The sequence below is a fragment of the Sander vitreus genome, chromosome 20 (assembly GCF_031162955.1).
Source record: "Sander vitreus isolate 19-12246 chromosome 20, sanVit1, whole genome shotgun sequence".
Classification (NCBI taxonomy): domain Eukaryota; kingdom Metazoa; phylum Chordata; class Actinopteri; order Perciformes; family Percidae; genus Sander; species Sander vitreus.
Genome location: NC_135874.1, coordinates 4,940,044 through 4,951,182, shown reverse-complemented (window position 1 = coordinate 4,951,182; position 11,139 = coordinate 4,940,044). Strand labels below are relative to the sequence as shown.

The 11,139-nt window shown below is 37.4% G+C and overlaps 1 long non-coding RNA gene across 1 annotated transcript; it reads left to right on the top strand.

Moving 5' to 3' along the window:
• Positions 1-366: 366 nt before the first annotated feature.
• LOC144535181 (uncharacterized) lies at positions 367-9,233 on the top strand. Its single transcript, XR_013503649.1, has 4 exons — positions 367-625; positions 3,662-3,732; positions 4,710-4,766; positions 6,150-9,233. It is a non-coding gene; the product is annotated as an uncharacterized LOC144535181 (long non-coding RNA).
• Positions 9,234-11,139: the final 1,906 nt, after the last annotated feature.

Here is an 11,139-nt window from a genome sequence, read left to right as displayed (position 1 = left end):
TATCTGTCCAATCGGAGTTTTCTGTTGCACGACTAAAACATACACATGTTCCACCAAAACAAGTTTCTTCAATATGCACACATAAATATTACCAAATATATATATATATATATATATATATATATATATATATATATATATATATATATATATATATGTGTATATATATAGCCTGGTTAGCACAGATCCTGAAGGTAATCGGTTCCAACTAGCCTACTGCTCCCAATAAGTGACAAAATAACGCCAACATAGGCGTAATTGTTGACTCTATTACTCCAACTCTGAGTGAACTCCAGGCGAACTCTCTGCTCCTCACCACGGGGCTTCAGGTGCTGCTAGCAAATCACTCCGCCCAAGTAGCAGGAGTAGCAGTGCTTTGCCTTTCTGAGAATATAGTTCCAAGTTTGTATACGATGAGAAGACGGCTGTGTCTCATGTGACCTTGTTATTTGTTCACGCTGTGACTATACAAATCACAACATGTAAATAGGAACATGTTGGCGTTATTTTGTCACTTATTGGGAGCAGTAGGCTAGTTGGAACCGGTTACCTTCAGGATCTGTGCTAAGCTAGGCTAGTGGTGGGGGTGTCAGACAGAGTTACGACACGCACGGAGATGAGAAGGGTACGTATGGACTTATCTAACTCTGGGGGATACGGTGAATAAGCTGAAGTCCCAATAAGTCGGCGTGTTCCTTTAACATTCTTTTATGTGACGATAGTTGGATTAATCTGACTTTATCTTACTGTGTTTATTCGGAAGTAGTTATGTTGTTCATGGCAATACACACAACACATTTCAATAACACTGAATCAATGTGATTCATGTTACTTGTATGTACAGTATGTAAATCCCTTGTCATGTATTAAAAGGAGGAGATAAGAGGTGTCAGAACAGTATTAACACTGCCCCCATGTGTTCATTATACACAACAACATTAAAGTGCTCATATTATGCCCATTTTCAGGTTCATAATTATATTTAGAGGTTATATCAGAATAGGTTTACATGGTTTAATTGTCAAAAAACAATATATACAATATATTTGTTGTACTGCTCATTGCTGCAGCTCCTCTTTTCACCCTGTGTGTTGAGCTCTCTGTTTTAGCTACAGAGTGAGACATCTCACTTCTGTTCCATCTTTGTTGGGAGTCGCACATGTGCAGTAGCTAGGTAAGGACTACTAGCCAGTCAGAAGCAGAGAATGAGGGCGGGCCCTGACAGTACCTAGGTAAGGACTACTAGCCAGTCAGAAGCAGAGTATGAGGGCGTGCCCTGACAGTACCTAGGTAAGGACTACTAGCCAGTCAGAAGCAGAGTATGAGGGCGTGCCACGCTAGCAGCTAGGCGAGCATTATAATATGTGTTACAAAGTGACCACGTTTGTCACGTTCGTTTGTGAACAGTGTTTTCTGTTGGAGACAGTGATGGGAGTGACACATTACAAAAGTAACGCATTACAATGTATTCCTTTTTGCTGTAACACAGTAATATAACACATTACTAACAAAATGTTAGTAAAATTTGCAGATTCTGATTAATAATACAAAATAATATGACTAAATTATGATGTATATAGTGGATAAAGATGAGACTTTGTTGATCACGTGGTGAAATTCACAAGCTACCTGCCAAGTCAAACTTCCGCTTTTATTTCAGTGAAAGTAACTCAAAACTAACGCAAAAGTAGTGTAAAGCATTACAATTCAGAGACAGTAATATTGTAATATAACTAATTACTCTCAAATGACAGTAACTAGTAATCTATAATGTATTACATTTTGGAAGTAACTTGCCCAACTCTGGTTGGAGATGGTAAGCCCATTTGGGGTGGACTTTGGGCTTTTTCACTTTGTAAACCTATTACATGCACAAAAAAGATATATAACACAATAAAGGAAAGGGAAAAAGCCAAAAAGCATCATATGAGCACTTTAACACGCCATCCTGTCATATATTTGGGTTATATTTTGTCTTGAGTGCTAAACCAAAGCTACCCAATCCTCTTAATTATAAGGATATTATATTTATAGTTTTGTATTTCCACACTTACATGTTTGATACTGTATGTTGTTGTGCGTATATATATATATATATTGCTTTGTCGCCTTGCGGCATTAGAATTATTACATTTATGTAAGCCTATTCTGTTCAAGGACAGTTAGATTCCTGCTTAAAAAGGATGCTTGTTATATTTTATTTATTTATTATATTGTGCAAATTGTTGTTTTTGTTAAGTTAAATAATGCGCTCATTTAACTGACCTATGGGCCTCTTGTTATTTATTCAATCATCTCTAAATATCTGGATTCTTCAAGACTCCTTTAGCAAAAAAGACGCCCCCATTTGTTGTGGTTCTATTTGAAATCGTACCCAACATGCAGTCCCACACATCACCAGCAGGGATCAGCATGCTATAAATTAACTCTTTATCCAAGGCTCTCTGTTGCAGCTGCTATCACACACTGTGTCACGTGTGTGGGTTGTATTCAGTCTGTGATATGGATCAATTTAGTGTTGAATTCCCCTTAAAATGAAGATAAAATATCAAAAGGTATTTCCTTTGCATTATGATTGTAGTTGTTTTGCAAAATCAACACCTTTTATCAACTTCCAATTACATGATGTTACCTACAGTACATTTTTTTTGACATTTTATTCATTCATTTGCAAATTAAGTCCAAAAACAAAATACATTACATACAGCACAGTTCATCATTGGTTACTGAAGCGTATTCCCCTCTCAAAGGCATTATCTTCTTTATGTGTAATAGTCACAGTTAAAACACAGCAGAGGGCTCAGCCCAGTTTACTTAAAAAAACACTAAAAATTAGACATGTCCCTTAGAGTGAACTTTGCCTGATTATATACACAGCACATGCTATATAAATATACTATATGCTCGGCATATAGCCTGCAAAGGACAAAACTAACAAACAAAACAAAAATGAGCATAATAAGCAAAACAAAAACACCAGCAAGATATTATGCAAATTCATAATGTTGCACGTCATCTTGGTTTTTTTCTCATATTTTTCACCCCCTTACCCGTCCCAATGAAGTTCAGATTTATTAATTTGTGATTTCAATTTTGTGAAGAGAGGGAAGCATTCCTCCAAACTCTAGCCCAGTCTAATGATGATTCAATTCTTATTCCAAATAGTTGTTATGCCTACTGGGTTTTGTTACCTACATATTTCAAGAATTTGGGAATTAATTTTAAGGAAAAAAACATTTAATTACTGACTGTTATTAACAGGATTGCGTGTACACGAGTTTCCCATGAAAAGAACCTTACAAGTGTAAAAATAATGTTAAGTTAATGTGCAAAATGTTACTTTTTTCTATTGGTATTTTCCTTTAGGACATAAGTGTTTAAGGATGATTTTAAATTATATATCTATTTAAATATAAATGATAGCTGAACATCCTCTGAACAGGATGTTTAACCCTACAGGAAAGAATGATATCCCAACCAATTAATCCAGCATTAATAAAGAATCAATCAGTTGGGACATTAAATATATTCAAGGACTGCTAATTGTTGAGTTCATGAACATTTAATAACGTTACCTTTGATACTTGTTGAACTTATTAACTTTTAATCCCTGACCTCATCCAAGATTAATGACTCTCTGCCTGATCCTTTTTTAAATGAGGGCTCCAGCTCAGCCTCTGACAGATGGGCAGCCCAACTGCTGCCAACTGCTTTCCATGCAATATTCAAGATGTATGTAACACACACACACACACACACACACACACACACACGTATACACACATGTGCCCATCACTCTTATTAGCAGTCAGACAAAGGTGGAGTCTCACTGCCATGAGGACATATACTCCTCGACAGGATTTTTCTATTAGTTCATCAGCAAGACGGAGACACAGAAATCATTTCATAAGAAAAGCATGCAGGTATAATAAAGAGGGAACTACTCAAAGTCAGTGTATCAGACAATAAACTGCAAAAATAATGTAACTAAATAGTAATGTATTAAATGCCCATACATTAGATAGTAGTTATACTAACTAACTAATCTAACTAGTAATAGTTAGATTACTTTAGGTTTTCATTAGGTTTATTTTAATTCAAATGTTAGTCCAATTGGGAACTCTTTGATGATTAGTTATAATTAGTTAAAGAAAAATAAAGTAGAACTTTTTTTCGTTATATGAGCAAAAAACTGTTTCACCACGGTGTTTGTACATTAAAGTGAATGAAATAGAATAACTATCTTTACCCAAAACTTTTTCACTTTACTCCCTAAAAATGACATAACAGTAGATTAGATTTGACTTTTTCATTGCATACAAGTGCCAGAACAACGAAACACCAGAAGGAGTAGCAAAAGTGCATTAAGATACATATCTAATGATGCTAAACTAATGTACAGAATTAAAAAAAGATAATGGGGTAGTGATAAAAAAGAAGGGATGTAACTGAGATAAAATCAACAAAATGTAAAGTAGTTTTGACATGTATGAACAAAACCTAATGAGTAGTATCGTATGATCTCATTATGTCATTGACAGTATAAACAGTAAGAAGAAATGTAAAATAGACCAAATACAGCTGAATATGGTTAGATATGTAGTTGTAAGCAGATATATGGTCAAATTGTTTTTGAATTAAATGTATTGATAAAGTATTTATGTATTTATATATTTGTTTCTTTTTCTTTTCTCTCCGGGAAAATAAAGCAAAACTACAACTGCCATGAGATGCTGCTGAAAGCTCTGGAAGAAAACCTTATACAAGTAAGTGGACCTTGAGTTACAAATTCAGAACTATTTTCAAGATCAATAATAAAACAAGTGATGAGTTGTAAACAGTTTTAAACCTGCCTCTGATTATTTTACAACACACACTTTCTTAATTTATTGTCATAATGTAGTATCAATCATTCATACATCATACTTCACAGGAGGAGTTATGATGGTTGGCAAATATATTAAATACACTTGAAAATGTCCTTATATTCGGTTGTATATTCCCTTACAAATGCATTATAATGTGTTATAAACAAGTTATCAATGTTTATACGCTGCTTATAAAATAGGGATGTAAAAAATTAAGTTTTACCAGTACTGGGAGTTTGTTGTATTCTTTTAATATAAAAAAGAAGGTACATATCACAATTACTTGCCATAAAAAATGTAATGAAAACTCAACTAAAACATACAAGATGTATAGCCCATCTGTAACCTTAAATCATTGAACTGTAACTCTGGCTGATGACGGTGATCTTACATCATCTTTCAGTTTGAGCCCCCCACACACACACACACACACACACACACACACACACACACACACGCTGCATAGATTAAGATAAGCTAATTAAAGGCTCTAAACAGTCAAGTGTATTCACACACAAATTCTCACAGCGAGTCTGTTTTTTTCAGTTTGCTGCAGCAGGGATCAATAGACGGACACTTAACAAGCTGCTCAGCACTAATGCACCAAACCCCTGTCTCACATCTGTAAATGTACAGCAGGGCGGGCAGGGCAGAGATTCTTCTACACACATGTACATTTGAAGAGAGATGAGATGTTCACTTCTTTGAAATGGTGACACCTGCATTAACAACTGCAACTAATCATTATTTTCAATATGAATTAATTTAATGATTAGTTCTTTGATTAATTGAGTCCAAAGTACCACTTACACAACACTGCTTTATTAAAAAAAAATAATGTACATGGCAAATTCTCGCATTTGAGAAGCTGGAACCATGAAATGGTTGGCAAAAAAAACCTAATGTCATCATGTAAGAATAACAAGAACTTTGTCTAAATATCATAGGCTTAAATTGGCAAAATTATGAATTATGACTCATTCAGATAGTATTTGATTTAGGAATAAGTAAGTAAGCATTTAATGCCAGCTTTTGGTTCTTGACAGTTTTCAATACTTGGTGCTATGGACACATCTTGGCTGGTACAAAACTGGCTTGGCAGTCGTTGATGCTTCTCATTCATCACCATATGATATGAAAATATACTCCAAGCCTTGTCAAGACGTGTCACAGCACTCTATAAACTTCCTCCTCCCCCTTCCTTTCTTTAACCTCCACATACATCCTTCACAGCCTCCCGTCTTCGTGCCCTCCTCATCTTTTGTCTGCTTTTCCCTCCAGAATTCCTGCCCGGAGCCTGGAGCCCCCTACTCTGTGTTGCTGTCCATCTGTCGGCTGCAGGGCCTCCTCCACCAGCAGATGTTTACTCCTTCTTCCTCGACCTGGGCCTGGAGGTGTGTGGGGCCGGGGGGGATGGTTGACCAGTGGAGGGCTGACCCCTGACCAGGGGAGAGTCTGCATTGACACTAGTGCGGACAATAAGAGGGAACAATGGTATGGATGAACACCAGGGAAGTGGTGGGGGGGAAGCAGTGGCTGACTGACCGTCTCCATGCATACGTGCCCCACTTTCCCTTGTGTGGAGATATAGAGGAAGAAAAGTCACACAGTTAGTAGTTATTAAACCTAATGCAGCTTCACCACAGCAGGCTGCATCATTTGGAGAGAAGATGATCATTCATGGTCATCATCTTTATGTGTTTCAAAATTTCAAAAGTGGAGTAAGAGGAGTACGTTTTTGTGCAAAACAAACCTTGCTTTCGTTTAAAAAATGCAAAATTTCCAACTGTTCTTCAAGTTAAATGTGCTTAAAAAAGGTCTGTTCAGTATAATTTCCCATCCAATGTCAATTTATTTTGTTTCAGTCTAAATCTTGACCCCTACCCACCACAAAAACTGGAATGCAACTCAGGTGTTTGACCATAACTAGGATAAATCAGAAGATTTATAAAAGGTAACTGATAGTACAACATTAGGTGTTGTCAGCTTTGCAGTGGTGGCTTTCCTTGTATCCCCCTTTGGTTTACTATACTGACAAGAAACACAATGTTTTGGCAACATATCTGCATCGGCTCAGTTTGCACATGCTTATCTTGAAAAACCTCTTATCAGAAAAGTCTGCCAGTGGGAAACTAGAAATTCTGTGATAAGGTAAGGAACACAGTGGGACAGTATTTAAAGGTAGTTTGTTTTTCACTGTAGTTACAGCAGGAATACATCTGCATTTGGGAAATACACTCATTCTCCTTTTTGCTGAGAGTTTAATGAGAAGGTCGATACCACTCTCATGTCAGGCTCAGCAGGTAATTTACTTAGCTTAGCATAAAGACCAGAAGCAGAGGGGAAAACGGCTAGCTTGGCTCTGTCAAAAGTTTTTTTTAAAAAGAGCCTAGCAGCACTTCTAAATTTGACTAATTACTACTTTGAATCAACTTTTTGCCAACAGAAATGTAAACAAACAAGTTATAGTTTTACGGGAGGTTGAAGTGAAATCAACAACATTTGTAATCTGATAGTCCAAACTAAATACACTGCAAGTAACATACCTATTGAAACGTCTTAGTTTTGACTTTTTTATGTTCTGCATATTTGATATTATTGCTGGTCCTCTTTATCATGAAGCATTTATCTGGGGGTTAAAAAGTGCTTTATAGATTAGTATTTATGTACTCACTCACTTAATCATCAGGAGAAGGCATTAGGGCTAAAGTTAATCACACTGTTATGGGCCAAACTTTGATTGTTGTGTGGAAGAGCAGAGGGTTTCTTTGTGCTTGTATCTAGTGACAAACAGAGCTCACAGGGGTGGAACTACAGAATTTGACAACTTTTTGGCAAGGATGACTGACAGATTTTGATACTGAAATTGTGAAACTGACAGTGGATTTTGGAGTCAGTCAGCCACTGTTGGTCTGGGATATAATGTTCACAGCAACTTGTGGTAGAATGTAGGTCATAAATAGCTGTGAGAGAAAACATGATTACACACTGCTGTGGGAGTCGGGAGACATTTTTTCTTGCTAGAAAGCCATGTCATGTTAATTAGCCTGAATGTGGTGTCATCAGTCTGTGAAGATCTCCTCAAGCAGCGGGACAGTCTGGGTGCTCTGCTGCCAATGTGTTAATGGCCTGTTTGAACTACTGTAAATGTTAATGCTGTTACAACAGTTTCCAGATAAGACAAATGCAAACGCACGAGTAAGTGTTCTCCCATCAGTAACCTGCACTGAGTTTGAAGTTGTCTCTCAAATGGCCACTGTTAATAAGAAGATCCCTCCCTAACCCAGTGGTAGAAAGTACTTTTAGGCTGCATTCACACCAAATCAGGCCGTTGGCAGCGAAAATGCCAGTCTTCCCATTCATTTGAATGTGGGAAGTGCGTTGAGGCTGTAGCGATGGGTGCCGCAAGGAAAGCCTAAAAAGTGGTGAAAAGTTGAAACATACTCTACTTTTAGGGAAGCGCAACCCAACGTCACACTGCGCTGGCCAATCACGTAACGTGCCGGCGGTCAGACAAAACACAATGGAGTGGGGAACACAATGGAGACACAAATGGGCCATTTAAGTGACACCCCCACGCCACCGCACAACCCTGCGCTAATCGACACAACGCCTAATTTGATGTGAATGCAACCTTACTCAATTACTGAACTTTCTGTAAGTACATTCAGGTATTTGTGTGTCTGAGAGGTATTTAGTTCCTAATAACTTTGCTGATTAGGCTTTAACATCCAAAATGTATAAGGATTTATAAAGTATAACACATTTAGAGATTAAACTCGTTGAATTGGCTCCCTCCCAACCAGCTGCAACTTTTAATGCTGCTTTCATGTTAATTCACTACTAATAATAATCAAAATATATAAAAATTAGTAAGATAAAGCTAACCACTATGCTGCATAATGACTCATGAGTATTTACTTTTGATAATTTAATTACATTTAGCTGATGATACTTCTTCACATTTATGTAATCATTTGAATGCAGGAGTTTTTTTATATTGTGATGTTGCTACTTTTACTGTCAGTAAGGAAAAGATTGTATTACGTCTTCCTACACAACAAGGTCTGTAGAAACTCCATCTGGAAAACTTGAAATGAAATCCTTTTATTTAGCTACTATTTTCTTTACTGGATGTATATAGTAGGCCTCTATCTTAAAATATATTATATGTATATGTTTTGGTTTCAGCTGAGAGTTGAAGTCAGGTGAGGGTCTCAAGGCAGCTTGAGCTTCTTTTCTATGATTGAAAACAAGATAAAACTGGAGCGAGACACTGAATACTTGTCGTGTCTGCAAGACAAAAAACAAATGCAGTGTTCAATTTTCACAAAACATAAGCAGCTTCTGCAATAAAAGAAAGGTCTCCTCTTGAGAATGTTGCTTCACAAGTACAAAACTACTGGCAGCTAGTGTGTGTGTGTGTGTGTGTGTGTGTGTGTGTGTGTGTGTGTGTGTGTGTGTGTGTGTGTGTGTGTGTGTGTGTGTGTGTGTGTGTGTGTGTAAATGCCTCCCTCCCTAGTAGCTACACCCTCCACTCGAAGCTGTAAATGGAGGGTTTGAAAACAGCTCAGGTTGTATTGAGGCCATCGGGGGAGAAGAATCCATTAGGACTGTCCCAATTACATGTTACCACAATCCAACACAACAAACAATCCTGCAGATAGCCACACACTGTGTGTTTGACTGAGTCACACTGCCAGATAAATAGAGATACGATTGGGTCTATCAATAACAAGGTATACTGCAGGAATGAACTTTATCCACAGATCACTTTTTATAGCAGCATGTACAAAAGTTTGAAAGGTTATATTGATTCTACTGTGTGCAGGTTGTTTGGAGCTGATTAGTAAAACAATTGTTCTCCCTTATTGTGAAGGAAAAAAGGTTTTGCTCTTCAAAAAAAGAAAAAACATTCTTGAACCCTTTTTTACAAGGGAGACCTGGTCAAGACAGCAGTATAAAGTGTTCCAGACAAAACAATACAGAAATCAGTCAGCAGATAAAACAATACTAAACGTAGTAAATCAAAGTGACTATGGTGTCTTCAAATGTTATTCTGTCCAACCAACAGTCCAAAGATATTCTGTTTACTAGTATATAAAACAGAGAAAAGCAGCAAATTCTCCCATTGGAGAAACTGGAGCCAGAGAAAATTTCTGTCATTTTTGCTTTAAAAAATGACTTGATTATTCTTGCTGCTTAATTTTCTGTCAATCAACTAACCGTTTAATCGACTAATCCGTGCAGGTCTAATACTACAGAATTACAGAAAATACTTAATTTCAGGTAGCGCAAAACATCTTTGGTATCTTGAGTCCTGACATTAGTCTGAGGAAAAGATTGCACGATGAATCTGTGATACCAATCAGGCAGCTGACTTATGGACGGAGATGGCCAACCAACTCAGGAATACGAAGCACAACTATTGGAGAGTGGGGAAGAGACAAAGAGATACAAGAACTGGAGTAATGTGATTCCTCAAAAAAGAGTTAAAGTAATCAAAATACAAGTAAATAATCTATCTTGGATACTTGTTTTGTGTTTTATGGTAGCCTCAGTAGCTTTGGTACATCCACAGATTGTGAATCTTGCCCCCTTGTTATTTGTGTCTGTTGGTGTAAGCTTGTGTAAAGAGGAAATCGGTGCAGGTTTGGTGGTAACAGTAGGTGTCGGAAGGTTTGCGGAGGTTGTATTCGAGGTGAGTGTCTCTGTCCCCCCTCCCCTCTTGTCTCTAAGATGTGGGGTGGTCTGTGCTTATACCTCTGCAGAGAAGTTAATTAAACTTCATTTACATTCGTGATGCAAATCAGATACTTTATGCGAACAAAGACTGTTCCAGTGAGCAGTGGTTCTTCTACAAGCCAAAGATCAGTACACCCCCGTGCTTACAACGCCAGATTAGCTAAAAATGATACTGAAAGACCTTCTCGTTGGAATACTAAAGCACTGTTGTTGTGCTAAAATGGGGGCCACCTGCCTGATAAGGTATCAGACTCTTAATTGCACATAATTGCACATTCAGCATTGTAAATGCAACCAGGTCTGTGCATGAGAAACCTAACTTCCGGCTGAACAATTTAAAAATGAATCAAACAGAAAGTTGAGGAAAAGTTGCAGCAACACAAACACAACAAACATCACATTAACCTCAGGCCGTATACTCAGAGGTGTGTACTGCTAGCCTTTGTCTGGATTTGTCAGTTGGACTGCCTGAGCAGTCTGGTTGAACAGGGTCTGTTGGACAGCAATGTTGTTTTTTGACTTTACA